The sequence below is a fragment of the Eriocheir sinensis genome, unplaced genomic scaffold (assembly GCF_024679095.1).
Source record: "Eriocheir sinensis breed Jianghai 21 unplaced genomic scaffold, ASM2467909v1 Scaffold622, whole genome shotgun sequence".
NCBI classification, from domain to species: domain Eukaryota; kingdom Metazoa; phylum Arthropoda; class Malacostraca; order Decapoda; family Varunidae; genus Eriocheir; species Eriocheir sinensis.
The window spans coordinates 244,189-262,757 of NW_026111968.1; the positions used below are offsets into that span (position 1 = coordinate 244,189).

The window sequence follows — 18,569 nt, forward strand, 5'->3', positions numbered from 1 at the left end:
CCGAATGCCTTCTCCGAATATCGGAAATTTCTCTCAAATGTCAAGAGTATGTAGCTTACTCATACACTTCTGGTAATGCACTGTGCAGTCAAAAATCAGCACTTGGTGTGAAATATGCTGTGGCAAAGTATATTAGAGATCCAACACCTCGTTACCGAGAAAATCGAGAAAATCGAGGTAACACAGCTGTTGAAAAGCATAGTAACTAGCACAGCAGAGGGAGGTGAGTGAATCCTCTAGCCTCACGTACAGAAAGTGTAAAGTGACTTACTCAATACTCTGTCAGGGACGTGGAACGTTACAATATGTATAAAAGAGAATCATGTTTTTTCAGTACTTATTGTTCACAAGTAGCGGTAGCGGCAGTAGTAGCGGCAGTGCACTACATTAATTTATAAATGAGTAGCTGTAGCGGTAGTGCCACTACAATTTGACTGAAGTAGTGGTAGCGGTAGTGCCACTACTTTTAGCAGGTAGTGCGCACAACACTGCAAATGCATTAGGATGAGAGCTACATCACTATCATGATGAACTGACGCACATTCTTGTGGAGGTCAACCTCCTGTACGGGTTGGCCCCAAGGCTGTGCTGTGTTCTACTGTGGAACAAACTTAAGTCTGTATTTTTAAACTTATCAGCCCTTCAGTTTGTCTGTTTGAAAGGCCGCTCATAGAAGTTGCTGGGATTTTCATGGACTGTTTAGTGATGCTGGTGATAGTTTGACAGGACCTCTGCATCTTGAACGGGAAAAATGCCCATAAAAGCCTGGCTAATTTTCTGTGACCTTGGGAAAGAGCCACAGTGAGAGCTCAGTACCTTTGATAATATGGACCTTAAGCCCTTGAAATGTAGATTCCAGGTATAAGTCAGCCTTCTACCCTTGCCATTAACATAAATCATGAAAAATTAAACTGAAGTACATAAACAACAATACAGTGATATAATACAAACTACGTACAAAGGTATAACACAAACTCAATAGAGCTCTCCGTCACAGCACCTGCACCAACCCACCCCAGCAAGCAGAGTAATAGGCACGGTGTTGCGTGAAAAACTGTTGACGCTCCGCCTCTCTCTCTCTCTCTCTCCAAACCGCTTAGATTTTACACTCAGTATACCTATCTATAACACCTTCCCTTACACTTGCTATTTACCACAACACTGGGCTTCCCAACTCATGACACACAATGTTTTGTTTTGACGCTTCTTCCCACCTGAAGACATTCAATGCTTTGTTTTGAGGTTCTTTCTTCCCAACTCAAGACACTCAATGTTTAGTTATGGCGCTGTGCTTCTCACCTTGGGCTTCCCGTGTAGCGTGGAGGAGATAGATCACCTCAAGGCAGGAGACAAGACCGAACTCATCGCCTCACCAAGACTGGGAGCGGGAGGCAGTGGGAGCAGAGAGAGAGAAAGAGAGAGAGAACCTATCATTAATAGATATTTTCGATATGTAATTTAGATAACTGACCAATTTGCATGATTATATAATTGCAATAATTATATAAAATTATATACATAATTATTATAAGTGATTTCATTTTCATGGATAAATGCTAATACAATTTAATTATATATTTCTAATAGCTTTAACCTTTTTATATTTCAAATAGCTTTAACCTTTTTATATTTCAAATAGCTTTAACCTTTTTATATTTCAAATAGCTTTAACCTTTTGCTGCAGGTGCCGACTGTCACGCCATCCACTAATTAAAATCAAGAAACCTATCCCTTCATGCAATGGATCTCTGTTCAAGGGAGTTGGCTTTTCTTTTTCTTTCAGTTAGTAAGATTTATTATAATGTTTGTGGCTACTGTGCACTATATAACCTGTGTATCTGTGTAGTGCAGCGACTAGCCTGATAGGCGAGCCTCCCATACTCCCTCTGCCAGGCGGGTACTACTTTGGCTGACTGGTTAGGGAGTGGCTCTCCCGTCTCGCTGGTCGCGGGTTCGATCCCCGGCGCCGGCAAAACCTTTCCTTGTCTGGATTAATTTCTCGTTTATTATGCTCTCCGAAGTTCATAGAAAATGGGAAATCTCACCACACATAAATTTATCTACATAGGAATGAGGAGCCGTGTAGTGCAGCGACTAGCCCGATGGGCGAGCCTCCAATACTCCCTCTGCCAGGGGGGTACCTCTTTGGCCGACTGGTAAAGGAGTGGCTCTCCCGTCTCGCTGGTCGCGGGTTCTATCCCCGGCGCCGGCAAACCTTTCCTTGTCTGGATTAATTTCTCGTATGTTTCGTTACACGCAGAGGTTGTATGGGAGTGTATAAAAGAGTAAATCCTGGAATTTCATCTGTAGCCTACTTTAAACAAAAATTGTGCATTTTATTCTTTCCTAATAATTCAGTAGCCCACTTACTTTCAACAAAACCTGTGCATTTTATTATTTCCTAATAATTCAGTAGCCTACTTACTTTAACAACCCCAAAATTAGACAAGTTGACGCCATAATACTTGACTTTGCCAAAGCCTTCGATAAAGTTCCCCACCAAAGACTGTTAACTAAATTAGAATACTATGGCATACGAGGACAAATTTCTAGCTGGATTACCACGTTTTTGACTACCCGCAAGCAGAGTTGTTCTTGATGGTAGTCAATCCTTATCTATTCCTGTAACTTATGGGGTACCTCAAGGCACCGTCTTGGGCCCCCTTGGTTTCCTTTCTTACATTAATGATCTCCGCCTATCACTTACCTCTACTACTAGACTTTTTGCAGATGACAGCTTAGTTTATCAACCCATTTAGATAGGGATGACTGTCTTCGACTACAAAACGATTTAGCTGCACTTGAAGACCGGGAAGCCAAGTGGCAGATGACGTTTAGACCAGACAAATGCCATCACATCCGTTTCACCTATTCCCTTCATTTATAAACTCCATGACACAAACCTGGACACTGTCTTTTCACACAGATACTTGGGCGTACACATCTCAGCAGACATGCAATGGAACACACACGTGAGCAGCATCAGGCCCAAAGCTCACAGAGCCCTGGAGTTCCTGCGTAGGAATTTTAGCAGATGTAAAACAAACATCAAAATTCTTGCATATAAAACACTCGTTCGGCCACACATAGAGTATTGTGACACCGTCTGGGACCCACACACTAACAATAACATAAATAAATTAGAGGCCATACAAAACAAAGCTGCAAGATGGGCCAGACGTGATTACAGACACCACATCAGTTAATTTGCTTAAACAAGACATAAAACTAGACCCATTAGCAACACGAGACAAATACACAGACAACAAATACTATATAAAATAACAAACAATTTAGTAGACGTAAACAAAGACACTTATTTACACCCGACAACTACACGGTCCACTAGAGGCAGCCACAACCTTAAATACCACACTTACCAGACTAACACTAGTATATTCAAATATTCATTCTTTCCCCGCAGCATCCAAGAGTGGAATCATCTCCCATCTCGTGTAGTTACTGTCCAGAAGACCACCTATCAACCCGGACTCTAGATTCTAGGATTAAAGATGAGCTCCGGGAGGGCAGCATGAGCCAATGCAAGATGGCGCCACTATAAACACTCTCCTGCGCCAGCACCATCAGGCCCCAGGGAAGAAGCCTTGGGCCGACCATCAGGCCTAACCGGGAAGAAGCCTACCGGCGCAATAGGCCGCGACATAAAAAAAAAAAATAGTCCCACTCTTGACACATTTAGGAACAGGATCATCAATCATTATCTCACTAATCCTGACCCTTTACCATATCCCAATACCTTTCCTCATCCTAACCCTTATTGTAATCCAGTCCTCTGCTGGCCCCTTGAATCCCCCGCACAGTCACCCGCATATTGTGCCACCCGAGTGGCCGTCTGCGGGTTCCTTAGAAATGAAATGATAAATGAAATTAATATAAATCGTAGGGTGCGGCAATTCCTTCCGGGGTTCAGTAGCTTTTTTTTTTTTAAATCTCGGCCTACTGGCGCTACGCCAGTAGGCTTTCTTCAGGGGCCTAGGTGGTCGACCCAAGCCCGTCATGTCATAGGCAATTTTTATAGTGGCGCCAGTTATGCTTGGCTCATGCTGCCCCCCGGAACTCATTCTTGATTCAGAGGAGGGTTTTTCTAGAGTCCGGGATGATGGGTGGTCTTCAGGACAGCATGTGAGTAGTCTTAGGCCACTCGGCGGTGACTGAAAAATCCCAGGTGGTAGCACTGGGATTCGAACCGACGTTGTCCATGGCGCCGGTGAATGCGGAGCCCACACGCTAACCACTCAGCCACCGCCTACAATAGTTATACTGTGGTAAGTGAATAAAAACTGTTAACTCACCTGTGCATTTAATTTCAGTAGCAGTATCCTTCCATAAAGCAGCTATATGGCATCCCGACTTCTGTGCATAGGATCACTGGGGTCATATATGGCACGTCGTTCTCGTACTAAATTGATCAGGACGTTCGCTAGCATTGTCGTGCCCGGAAATTCGGGGCACTAAATGATGTTATAAAAAACAAGGGAATTCACCTATGGATATCTGAGGAAAACAAGGGGGACTCACCCTGGGGGTAGTTTTGCTGCCACCACCCAGAGATCTACCGATGAACTAAGTCACCGGTAGCTCACTGGGAACCTTAAGAGTATGTGTATAGAAAGGACTAAGGATTTAATGAGGGATTTAAATGACCCAGAGCGAGACTCTGATCCCTTGGGCAGGGTAGCGAGGTGAGCGGGGCAGGCTCGGGGGCGGTAAATGGTGAGTTTAACTCACAGCCGGCCGGACAGATCTCACAACGGGGAGTGGCAAGAAATAAAGGCCTATGTATAGGAAGTGCTTACATTTATTCCTGTGACTTAGTTTATAAGGTAATACATAGGCATACCTGACGACACGGTTTACAATTTGGGTAGGCGGTGGCCGAAGTGATAACGTACTGGACCCACATTTGCCGCGTGATGGACGACGCGGGTTCGAATCCTCACGCTACCACTCGGATTTTTCGGTCACCGCCGAGTGGCTTAAAACTACCCACATGCTGTCCTGAAGACCACCCATCAACCCGGACTCTAGAGGAAGCCGTCCAAGCGAATCAAGTACGAGTTCCGGGGGGCAGCATGAGCCAATGCAAGATGGCGCCACTATAAACACTCGCCTGCGCCAGAACGGGCTGGGCCGACCATCAGGCCCCACCTGGAAGAAGCCTTGGGCCGACCATCAGGCCCCACCGGGAAGATGCCTACCGGCGCAATAGGCAACAACGTAAAAAAAAAAAAAAAAAATTAATTCATCTTTGAAGGCACGATTTACCCGAAACTGACGGAAATGGGCGAATGGACACACGACTGATTTCTAGTTTTCTCCTCTCACAATGGTAACCAGAATAAGGCTGAGGATTCTCCACGAAATCTTTACCCTTGGGCGGGTGTACAATTATTGTAAAAACCAGGTACATATGATGTATGAAAGAGACTCAGAGAGGGGGAACGTTACATTTCCGGGAAAAAACCCATACACGACGAGAACCATCTTTGTCGTAAAGACACAAACATACAGCCTCTTATTTCACTAAACACTTCTTACACTACAGGTAAAGCACAGATTACTGGCCTAAATACTCCCAAAAATACTTCCCGCAGTAGGGGGTGCAGGAGGGAATTGTAAGGGGGACTCGACACCCCATTTCCTACCCCTGGTATGGCTCCAAGAACGCATACAGGGCTCTCTCCTACAGCTCCTACCGCGGAAAGACTGTTGGTGGTAGCGAGTGTTATAAGTGCTAGTCGGTTCACGGATAAAGAAACTCAGTATCCGTTAGGGTTGCTTTATTGCACAAAAATACAACAAGTCATTGAGACAAACACAACACAAAAAAAGGTGTTTGTGTGGGTATGCGTTTGTGTGAATGTTGTTTGTGTAGGTTAACATTTAAGTATTTGAATTCTAAAGTGGAGCACATCTTGACCCACTCTCCCTTCGCTGAAATCTCCATCCTAGGAGATTTCAATGTTCACCACCAGCTTTGGCTTTCATCCTCTTTCACTGACCATCCTGGTGAACAAGCCTACAACTTTGCTATCCTCAACGACCTAGAGCAGTTGGTCCAGCACCCTACACGTATTCCTGACCGTCTTGGAGATCGGCCCAACATTCTAGACCTCTTCCTTACCTCAAACCCTTCTGCTTATTCTGTCAAACTGTTCTCTCCGTTGGGCTCCTCCGATCACAATCTTATTTCTGCATCCTGTCCTATCGCTCCTGTACATCCTCTGGACCCACCGAAGAGGCGATGCTTCTGGCATTTTGCTTCAGCTCGGTGGGACGACCTGAGGATGTACTTTTCCGATTTCCCGTGGAATGATTATTGCTTCCAGGATAGAGACCCTCTGTGTGTGCTCAGCGCATCACAGAGGTGATTGTCTCTGGAATGGAGGCATACATTCCTCGTTCTTTCTCTACTCCTCACGCTAAAAAGCCTTGGTTTAATCACGCTTGTTCTCGTGCTGTCAATGATAGAGAGGTAGCTCACAAAAGATACCAGAGCCTTCAAACTAATGCTAATTATGAACTTTACATTTCTGCCCGAAATCGTGCCAAATCTATTCTCCGACTAACCAAAATTCTTTCATTAATAGAAAATGTCAAACCTTGCTTTCTCTAACTCTTCCCGTGACTTCTGGCATCTAGCCAAAACATCTCCTCCAACTTCACTTCTTCATCTTTCCTCCACTCTCAGTCCTGACGGCAACACTGCCGTCTCATTTATCTCTAAGGCTGAACTCTTCTCTCAAACTTTTCTAAAAACTCCACTCTGGACGATTCTGGGCATATTCCTCCTACTCATCCCCCCTCTGACTCCTTTATGCCTGTTATAAAGATTCTTCAAAATGATGTTTTCTATGCCCTCTCTGGCCTCAATCCTCAGAAGGCTTATGGACCTGATGGAGTGCCTCCTATTATCCTTAAAAACTGTGCCTCCGTGCTGTCACCCTGCCTGGTCAAACTCTTTCGCCTCTGCCTGTCAACATCTACCTTTCCTTCTTGCTGGAAGTATGCCTTCACACAGCCTGTACCTAAGAAGGGTGACCGCTCCAATCCCTCAAACTACCGTCCTATTGCTTTACTTTCTTGTCTATCTAAAGCTTTTGAATCAATCCTTAACCGTAAGATTCAAAAGCACCTTTCCACTTCTGACCTTCTATCTGATCGCCAGTATGGGTTCCGCAAGTGGCGTTCTACTGGTGATCTCCTAGCCTTCTTAACTGACTCTTGGTCATCCTCTCTTAGCCGTTTCGGTGAAACTTTTGCTATTGCGCTGGACATATCAAAAGCTTTTGATAGGGTCTGGCACAAATCTTTGCTTTCTAAACTACCCTCCTACGGTTTCTATCCTTCTCTCTGTACCTTTATCTCCAGTTTCCTTTCTGACCGTTCTATTTCTGCCGTGGTAGACGGTCACTGTTCTTCCCTAAATCTATTAACAGTGGTGTCCCACAGGGTTCTGTCCTATCTCCCACTCTTTTTTCTGTTGTTCATTGATGATCTTCTTTCCAAAACGAACTGTCCTATCCATTCCTACGCCGATGATTCCACTCTGCATTATTCAACTTCTTTTAATAGAAGACCCACCCTTCAGGAACTTAACGACTCAAGGCTGGAGGCTGCAGAACGCTTAGCCTCAGACTTACTATTATTTCCGATTGGGGCAAGAAGAACCTGGTGTCCTTCAACGCCTCAAAAACACAGTTTCTCCACCTATCCACTCGACACAATCTTCCAAACACCTCTCCCCTATTCTTTGACAACACCCAGCTATCACCTTCCTCAACACTAAACATCCTCGGTCTATCCTTAACTCAAAATCTCAACTGGAAACTTCATATCTCATCTCTTACTAAATCAGCTTCCTCGAGGCTGGGCGTTCTGTACCGTCTCCGCCAGTTCTTCTCCCCTGCACAGTTGCTGTCCATATACAGGGGCCTTGTCCGCCCTCGTATGGAGTATGCATCTCATGTGTGGGGGGGCTCCACTCACACAGCTCTTCTGGACAGAGTGGAGGCAAAGGCTCTTCGTCTCATCAGCTCTCCTCCTCATACTGATAGTCTTCTACCTCTTAAATTCCGCCGCAATGTTGCCTCTCTTTCTATCTTCTATCGATATTTCCACGCTGACTGCTCTTCTGAACTTGCTAACTGCATGCCTCCCCCTCCGGCCCCGCTGCACTCGACTTTCTAATCATGCTCATCCCTATTCGGTCCATACCCCTTATGCAAGAGTTAACCAGCATCTTCACTCTTTCATCCCTCACGCTGGTAAACTCTTGAACAATCTTCCTTCATCTGTATTTCCTCCTGCCTACGACTTGAACTCTTTCAAGAGGAGGGTATCAGGACACCTCTCCTCCCGAAACTGACTTATCTTTCGGCCACCTCTTTGGATTCTTTTTAGGAGCAGCGAGTAGCGGGCTTTTTTTTTTTATTAATGTTTACTTTTTTGTGCCCTTGAGCTGTCTCCTTTGCTGTAAAAAAAAAGAAAAAAAGTGTTGGTGTATGTATAACAATGTGTAACGGTGGACAACAAGAGAACGTGGACGGACAGTCAAAGGTAAACGAATACAAGGAAAGTTAACGATGAAGACGCGACAAGACAGACTGACAGACACAGTGACGATGGACATTACATGAAAACACTGAGAATCTTAAGTCTCTTTGCAGCACCCCATTTTCTTGTGTCACTGAGGGAAGGAACACGCGATTCGAGCGGTGACTGCTACAGATATTCCCCCCCAGTGACTTCATAGAAGGAACGATATCTTCCTGGTGCGGAGTGGTGCAGATGGTGTTGTTTCGGCGACGGAGAGATGGGGCGCCTGGTCTGGGGCCAGTAGGTAAGCCGGCTTGACCCTGTCTACGGAGACCGCGTCCTGAGAACCCAGTCTGTCTATCGTGACAGTCTTTCTGGTCCGTCTCAGGACGCGGTCGGGTCCTGGTAGGGCTGCTGCAAGGCCGCCGAACGGCATCCACGCGCACGAAGACGTGGGTGCAGGTGTCGAGGTCCTGGTTGACGAAGGTCTTCTTCGGGGAAGAGCGAGGCTGCACCGGCTGGAGGCTCCTCATGGCACCTTTGAGGCGGGCGGCGAAGTCCTGGACGCCGCAGGGGGCGGTGTCAGGTGTGGGCGCCAGAAGTTCGCCTGGGAGCCGGAGGTTGGTGCCGTACACTAGTTCAGCCGAGGAGTGGTGCAGGTCTTCCTTCAGGGAGGACCTGATGCCGAGGAGGACCAAGGGAAGAGCCAGGGACCAGTTGTCGCGTTGGGTGGATGCCATGAGGGAGGATTTCAGCTGCCGATGGAAGCGCTCGACCATGCCGTTAGCCTGCGGGTGGTAACTTGACGTTCTGTAGCGGCGGATGCCAAGGAGGGTCATGACTTTGTTCCACACGTTAGCCTCGAACTGGCCGCCGCGGTCTGAGGTGAGGCTGAGAGGGACGCCGAACCTGGAGACCCAAGTAGCAATGAAGGCGTGGGAGACGGCGTCCGTAGTGATGTCAGCGATGGGGGCGGCCTCAGGCCAGCGTGTGAAACGATCCACGCAGGTGAGGATGTAGCGGTGGCCTGCGGAGGGCGGCAGGGGACCAACAAGGTCGATGTGGACACGGTCGAACCTCTCCGTGACGGGCGTGAAGGTGCCGGGTGGAGAGTGCGTGTGTCGCGTCACCTTGGAGGCTTGGCAGTCAGTGCAGGTTTTGGTCCATAGTCTGACGTCTTTGTTAATTCCCTCCCAAATGAAGCGGGACGTCATCAAGCGCTGCGAGGCTCGAATGCCAGGATGAGAGAGGTCGTGAAGCTGACGGAAGGCCTGGTAGCGGTGTCGCTGTGACAGGTAGGGACGGATGGTGGCCGTAGAGACGTCAGCGTAGAGTTTGACCTTGGTGCCTGGGAGTGTGATTTTCTTCACTTTAAGCGCCGGGTTGTTCAGAAGCCTCTCCAGCTCTGCGTCGCCGGACTGATCGGCGGCTATGGCGGCGTAATCAAGTGAAGAGGACGTCACAGCGGTAATGTTGCGGGAGAGGGCGTCAGCTGGAGCGTTGTCTGCACCTTTGATATACCGGATGTCAGTGGTGAACTGCGAGATGTAGTCCATGTGGCGGAGTTGACGTGGTGTATAAGAGTCTTTGTTCCTCAGGAAAGTTGTAGTGAGGGGCTTGTGGTCGGTGAACACGTGGAAACGCTGGCCTTCAATGAAGTAGCGGAAACGTTTGACAGCCTTGAAGATGGCGAGAAGTTCCCGGTCGTAAGCGCTGTACTTGGCTTCAGACTTGGAGAGCTTACGGGAGAAGAAGGCGATCGGCTTCCAGGCGTTGTCGACGAACTGTTGAAGGACAGCACCAGTCCCAGTGTCGGAGGCGTCTGTTGCAATCGAGATCTCCGCGTCATGGGCAGGGAAGGACAACATGACTGTGTCGCTGAGAGCCTTCTTAGCAGCGAGAAAGGCGGCGTCAGCGTTCGGAGTCCAGGCGAGAGTGACAGACTGGCCACGCTTGCAGTGCTTCACCATGGCGTAGAGGGGCTGGAGCATGAGAGAGCAGTGTGGGACGAAGCGGTTGTAGAAGTTAACCATACCCAGGAATTCCTTGAGTTGGCGCTGGGTGGACGGCTTCGGGAACTGCTGGATGGCTTCAGTCCTTGAGTTGAGTGGAGCGATGCCCTCTGGAGTAACAGTGTGGCCAAGGAAGGTGAGGGAAGTAACACCGAACTCAGACTTGTCCACGTTGATCTGTACTCCGTAGTCTTGCAAGCGGGTGAGGACTTGGTGAAGGTGCTGTTTGTGAGAGGCTTCATCCGGGCTAGCGATGAGTAGATCGTCTATGTAGGCGAAGCAGAAGGGTAAGCCGCGGAGAACTTCGTCGATGAAGCGTTGAAAGGTCTGGGCCGCATTCATGAGTCCAAACGGCATCCTGACGTATTCAAAGAGACCGAAGGGCGTGATGACGGCAGTCTTCGGTATGTCGTCAGGATGGACTGGAATCTGGTGAAAGGCCTTGACGAGGTCCACACGTGAAAAGATGGTGGAACCAGCAAGTTGAGACGAGAATTCCTGGATGTTTGGCACCGGGTATCTGTCCATCTTAGTGCGCGAGTTAAGGGCTCGGTAGTCTCCACAGGGACGTATGTCGCCGTTCTTCTTGGGGACGACGTGGAGGGCTGATGACCAGTTGATGCTACTGGGCCGTACAATACCTTGACGCAACAGAGACTCGAACTCGGCCTTGGCTTGACGGTAGCGTTCAGGAGCTAAGCGACGGGCCTTGGCGTGTACTGGAGGTCCTGTAGTCTCTATGTGATGCGTAACGTGGTGCTTGACGGGCAGGCTGGCTGAATAGGGCTGTGTCAGCGTGGGAAAGGACTTGAGCAGGGCGGCGAACTGGTGGTCCTTGTGAACGACGGCAAGTTGCGAGCTGTCACCTGGTGCTGGTTGAGCATTGGAGAAGATGGAAGTGAGCGGTCAACCAACCTCCGTCCTTTGACGTCGACTAAGAGGTTGAAGTGCCTTAGGAAGTCAGCTCCGAGGATTGCCTGCGAGACGTTCCCGACGTAGAAGGTCCATTCGAAGCAACGTCGTAGGTAAAGGTCCACTTGCATGGTGTGTCGCGAGTAGACAGGTATTTTGGTACCGTTGGCGGCGTACAGGTGCAAGAGTGGAGGTAGAGTTCGCTGACTGGCGGTTGCTGGGATTATACTGACATCAGCGCCGGTGTCAATCAGGAACTTTGTGTTGGAACGGCAATCATGAAGGTGGAGCAGCGCTGAGGGTTGATGACGAGCGCTATGCTGCACTAGTGCTCGTCAGCGGAGTTAGACGCCTTGTAAGTGCACGGGGTGGTACACCTCGTAGCTTTCTCGCCGAAGTTTTTGTGGTACCAGCAGAGTCCTGGGCTTTTCGAACGGGAGCGGCGCCGACGTCGGTGAGGAGTGGGGGAGCGAGAGCGGCGGCGATCGAGCCGCTTCTCAAGAGAGGTGACTTTCGTCGCGAGCAGGGAGACTTGCTTGACGAGTTCGTCAAATTGAGTGGTCCTTTCGGAGACGACGGAAGACACTGAGGAAGTTACCGGTCCAGGTAGAGTTGCCATGAATTCGTCTGCTAACTTGGCAATGGCGTCGGGCTTCAGGTCGTCCTTAACGCTGAAGAGGCTGCGCTGGACAGCAGGGGGCAGACGTTGGTAAAACAGCTGTTTGAACAAGTCTGGGTCGAAAGACTGGTACTTTTCGCCGAGCAGCTGCTATGCGGCGTAGGAGGTCCGTCGGTTTCTCATTACCCAACTCTTCTTTGGAGAGGAGTTCACGGAGGCGGTGGCGACAGAAGACTGAAGGCGTTGGAGTAGGGCAGTCTTCAGGTCTTCATAGGCATGATCAGAGTTGTAGGCTGAGGCGATGACGTCAGAGACTTGTGGAAGGACGTCGGCGGGCAGGAGGCTAACAGCGTGAGTGTACTGAGTAAGGCTGTTAGTAATTTTGGCGGTCTTGAATCCGCACTCCAAAATCGAGAACCATATGGACGGGTCGTGTGAGCAGAAGGGCGGCGCTTTGAAGGACACCGCCGCCGCAGCGGAAGAGTTGTCGTCGTCAGACATGGTGAAGTTGAACGGTGTTGGCAAGGGCGCTGGCGTACAACGGGCCAGGAGCCACGGCAGTCCGTGAGAGTAGAACGAACTGCGTGTAGTATAGGCACTGGCGCGTGCTAGGGACCTCAGTGGCCTGGGAGTGAACCAGTGTCCAAGAAAGCACTGTAAAACAACACTGTACACTTAGTGGGAACACTGTGACACTAACTGTTGCTGGGGACTTGCTGCACTGAACTGTTGCTGGACACACTGCACTGTACACATAGATCCACAAGTGTAGGATAATCCAAGAGGGCGGTAGATCCAGGAGGCGGTGGTTAATCCAGGGGCAGCTAGTAATCCCAGTGGGTGTCACACTGTGTTTGCGTGTACACTGAGTCTGCGGTGTGTGGTGGCGTATACACTGTCTGTATGGCGTGTACAATGAGTCTGTGTGTGGCGTGTACACTGAGTGTGTGGCACTGTGTGTCTCAGTAATATGTCGCACTGTGTTTGAGTGTTCACTGAGTCTGTGTAGTGTGTCACACGATGTGCGTGTCTCAGTCGCCGGACCAGCAGAAAAGCAGGGAGGAGTAGGGTGTGGGGTGGGTGGGTGAGCGCTGGGAGAAGCACCATGGGGCACAAAAGATGCCTGAAGGGCGCTGAAGATGCCTGGAGGAGGCGCACAGAGGGAGCCTAGAAGAGGCGCACAGAGGGAACCTGAAAGAGGCGCACAGAGGGTGCCTGGAAGAGGCGCACAGAGGGTGCCTGGAAGAGGCGCACAGAGGGTGCCTGGAAGAGGCGCACAGAGGGTGCCTGGGGAAGGCACAGAGGGTGCCTGGGGAAGGCGCAGAAGGCGCCTAGGGGAGGGCGGGGGAAAACCCTGAAGGTGGCAACTACGCCTATGGCGTAATGTTTCTCCCGACCTGAGTGCTCAGCCCCACGAACCCCGAATGGAGGTGAGGATTTTTGCCCCAGGAGAGGGCGGACGAATGGACAAGTTACCCTGCCCAGGTCCTCCACTCTAGGAGAGAGTGCCCTTAAAACGGCACCGGCTATAAGCCACCTTGAACCATAGCAACACTCCAGGGTCACCAATTGTTGGTGGTAGCGAGTGTTATAAGTGCTAGTCGGTTCACGGATAAAGAAACTCAGTATCCGTTAGGGTTGCTTTATTGCACAAAAATACAACAAGTCATTGAGACAAACACAACACAAAAAAAAGGTGTTTGTGTGGGTATGCGTTTGTGTGAATGTTGTTTGTGTAGGTTAACATTTAAGTGTTGGTGTATGTGTATAACAATGTGTAACGGTGGACAACTAGAGAACGTGGACGGACAGTCAAAGGTAAACGAATACAAGGAAAGTTAACGATGAAGACGCGACAAGACAGACTGACAGACACAGTGACGATGGACATTACATGAAAACACTGAGAATCTTAAGTCTCTCTTTGCAGCACCCCATTTTCTTGTGTCACTGAGGGGAAGGAACACGCGATTCGAGCGGTGACTGCTACAAGACGAGAATAATTGAGATCAACAACTAAGGGAACACATCGGGATGGATACACTGGTTCGTGTAGGTGTGTGGGGTGTGTGTGTGTGTGTGTGTGTGTGGCAGAGACTGGGACGCTCGACCTGTGAGCAGTGAGGAGGATGAGTGGGCGGAAGATCAAGCTTATTTCATTTACTGGACTCAGAAATGTATTTATAGGATAATGAAGACGCACATTGGCTAAAGGGGAGACGGTAATTAACCCTGGGGGAGCACTTTAGGGGGAAAAGTGGGATGGAGGAGGGAAAAATCACGGAGTACAATACCTGTGAGTAGCAAGGAGGATGCCCTGAAACGACGCTCCCCTCGTTATATACCAGCCCTGCGGCGGCCCCGTCGCACGGACAAGGGAACCAAGTAGCGGATTAATAATCTATCACGCTTTAATTCAAAATGAAGGGAAGACTAGGGTAGTTTATACATGGGTATGGTCTCTTAACGTGTAAGGTGACGAAATTTCATGTGAAACAGCGGAAAAAATCTAAGTAAGGGTGGATGATTTTAACTGATAGGGGATTGACAAGCAAGGGCTGGTAACAACTCCGAGGTGCGTTCGCTGGTAGGGGGGAAGGGGGGAAAGGGAGGGGCGACCGACGCTATGTCTCTGGGCGGGAAAGTGACGTAAGTATTGCGCCATATGGTGTAATTGTAGTCTGAGGGGGGGAATGTATTCTGTTATGGGTTGTGATCAGAATACCTACTACAGTCTTACGTATCTATGATGGCCTTACATTGACTTATAATTACTTACAACTACTCGTAATCACTTATAATGACTTAAACTACGTCTTGTCCTTGTACTTCTAAGGTTCTTCTCCTGCCTTCACATCCCGGCATTACAGCATGGTGCTTACTCCTCGGGTGACTCGCCTTAACTGATGAAAGAATGGGTCCAAACCAATCAAGTGACTCTGAATCGTCATGAATCGTCATGATCTGAATTGACTCGATTCGCTTGATGTAAACGGTTACATTGAAATTAATGTGGCGAATCAAGACGAATCATGAATCGTGTTGATTCTTCATGAATGAAATCAATTTGATTCGCTTCGTGTAAACGCAGCCTTATGCCCCTTCCACCCACAAAAATCCTGACTTCGAGCCCCCCAAAACTTTTTTCATGGATCCGCGCCTGATGCCAACGAACAAATATTGGTGGAGACGTATGAAACACACACACATACACACCCACACATAACATATCCGATTCACAGACTCTTCACCTGAAATAAGGATAAGGTACATCCAGTAACTTGGTAGAGTAAGAAACACTCCATCAATCACCACAAGGTATTCCTTGAGAGACCCTTGAAAGCAGGGAACACAAGACTGTAGGCAGGGACGTCCACTTCCCAGAGAAAAGATGTACCACTGACGTTACCCAAAGTGTACAAAACAAACAAACAGGGGTAAGTGTGCCACATGTGTGGCCTGCAATTTAGTGCGGCGACTAGCCTGATAGGCGAGCTTCCCATAACTCCCTCTGCCAGGGGGCTACCTCTTTGGCCGACTGGTTAAGGAGTGGCTCTCTCGTCTCGCTGGTCGCGGGATCTAGCCCGGGCGCCGGCACAACCTTTCCGGGTCTGGATTAATTTCTCGCGTGTTTCGTTACACGCAAGGTCGTGTGGGAGAGTGAAAAAGAGCAAATTATGGCACTTCACTGGTGGCAAGGCGGTGGGCATCCTCTCCTGTGATTCTTTTGTGTCAACCCGAGTGGGTAACAGGTAGAGTGATGGCCCATGCTCTCCGAAGTTCATAGAAAATGGGAAATCTCAACACACAGAAATCAATCTACATAGGAATGGGGAGTCGTGTAGTGCGGCGACTAGCCTGATAGGCGAGCCTCGCATGACTCCCTCTGCCAAGGGGTACCTCTTTGGCCGACTGGTTAAGGAGTGGCTTCTGTCTCGCTGGTCACGGGTTCGATCGCCGGCGCCGGCAAAACCTTTCCTTGTCTAGATTAATTTATCGTGTGTTTCGTTACACGCAGACGTCGTGTGGGAGAGTAGAAAAGAGCAAATTCTGGCATTTCAGCAGGACATGTTCTTCAAAATATCCTCATGATTGCAATGGTTAACAAGAACATTAAAACTCTTGGCACAGCATAGTCCCAATATGTCTGTCATCATCTACATCAGTTGGGCCCACAACATGTAATAAACAGCCAAGCTGAAGTGAAGTGAGGCTGACATCACCATCGAAGTCAGAAGTACCCTCAAAGATGCTACATCCCCCCACCGTAACCCTTCCATCCCCATGCACCAATACACCACTACAGGATGAGGCTGGAATACACTAATGCCACACACCACTACAGGGATGAGGCTAGGAACACTAATACACACACACTACAGGGGATGAGGCTAGGAACTAATGCCACTACCACTGCAGAGGGATGAGGGCTAGACACTAATGCCACACACCACTACAGGGATGAGGGCTAGGACACTGCCACACTCTACACACCCACCACTACATGAGGTTGGGCCACACAGAATACACTAATGCCACACCTACAGGGATGAGGCCACACACTATCAGGGGATGCCACACACACTAAGATGCTACATCACCACCACCTTCCATCCCCTGGGATACACTAATGCCACACACCACTACAGGGATGAGGGCTAGGAATACACTAATGCCACACACCACTACAGGGATGAGGGCTAGGAATACACTCATGCCACTAACCACTACAGGGACAGGCTATGGGGCTAGGAATATACTAATGCCACACCACTACAGGGGATGAGGGATAGGTACCAACAAGATGCATTGCGCGACATCCCCCACCGTAACCCACTTCCATCCCATGCACTAATGCCACACACCACTACAGGGATGAGGGGCTGGGAATACACTAATGCCACACACCACTACAGGGATGAGGCTAGGGATACACTAATGCCACACACCACTACAGGGATGAGGCTAGGAATACACTAATGCCACACCACTACAGGGATGAGGGCTAGGGATACTCTAATGCCACACACCACTACAGGGATGAGGGCTAGGAATACACTAATGCCACACACCACTACAGGGATGAGGGCTAGGAATACACTAATGCCACACACCACTACAGGGATGAGGCTAGGAATACACTAATGCCACACACCACTACAGGGATGAGGGCTAGGAATACACTAATGCCACACACCACTACAGGGATGAGGGCTAGAATACACTAATGCCACACACCACTACAGGGATGAGGGCTGAGAATACACTAATGCCACACACCACTACAGGGATGAGGGCTAGGAATACACTAATGCCACACACCACTACAGGGATAAGGGCTAGGAATATACTAATGCCACACACCACTACAGGGATGAGGGATAGGAGTACCCAACAAAGATGCGACATCCCCCACCGTAACCCTTCCATCCCCATACACTAATGCCGCACACCACTACAGGGATGAGGGCTAGGAATACCAACAAAGATGCAATGCGTAGAATGTTCAATTTTATTATGCAATGTATAATAAAATCGTAGGGTAGGTGGGATAAGTTGCCTCCCTTAAGAGAGATTGTCTGTTGTAGCCACAATTTTGCAATAGAATTTTTGAAAAAAGTTATGTTGAAATCTTAGGCTAAGGTCTATATATGGTATATATTATATCCTCATTATGATTTACACATTATTATAATGACAATTTAAAAAAAATAGTAAAGGGGCTTCTTACCCCGCATGTGGGGAGAACGCCCACTAGGTAAACCTTTACCCCTCTGGCTTACAATAATAAAACTCACAGAAACAAAGAGAAATATTTTTTTCACATTATAAAAATATATGTATTCCCTTTTTGAAAACTATACCCTATAAATCTCTCGATGTAAAATATAGGAACACAATCAAATTTGTGTCTCCTAATGAACAGAATGTAAAACTTCATAAAAAAAATATGGAACTAAATATTCAATTAATTTGATAAAATATGTCCTTTCTGTTGAATATTGATATCTGAAACAGTTAAAAACACCAACCTCCATATAGTCTCAAACTCAAAAGTATTCACTTATGGATGCCTTTCAAAAACTTAACAATTTCTGTTTATAGCAATACCGTAATGCCTAATCAGACTCGCAGTTTTGACATGCATACAGAGCTAGGCCCAGTCCAGTTGTGCATTCTGCATGTGACCAATTTCTACAACCCCAATATTGGACCTATTTTTCTGAAGGTCTGCTATCAGCAAATGGTTCCCACACACCAAACAAGGCCATTTGCGAAATTGCTGATACTGGGGTAAAAGGCCCACATTTGGGGTTAAAGGGCCTCCCTGTGGGCAACTTACCCCAAAGGCACAGGGGGCCTCTTACCCTGACAACTCATATATACACAAAATGTTACCATCTTTCCTACAAGTAGGCAAAGTATAAAAACATGCAATATGGTCTAGACATCTTACAGCAATTAGC

The 18,569-nt window shown here is 48.4% G+C and overlaps 1 protein-coding gene across 1 annotated transcript in view; it reads right to left on the minus strand.

The window, feature by feature from the left end:
• Nucleotides 1–15,430, minus strand: part of LOC126993499 (omega-amidase NIT2-like) — a 150,558-nt gene extending 135,128 nt beyond the window's left edge. Inside the window, exons 1-3 of the mRNA XM_050852640.1 lie at nucleotides 15,354–15,430; nucleotides 2,904–3,014; nucleotides 1,300–1,378 (exon numbers count right to left, since the gene is read on the minus strand). The gene's annotated coding sequence lies outside the window, so the exon portion shown is untranslated. The remainder of the gene's footprint in view (nucleotides 1–1,299; nucleotides 1,379–2,903; nucleotides 3,015–15,353) is intronic.
• Between the last annotated feature and the right edge of the window lie 3,139 nt (nucleotides 15,431–18,569).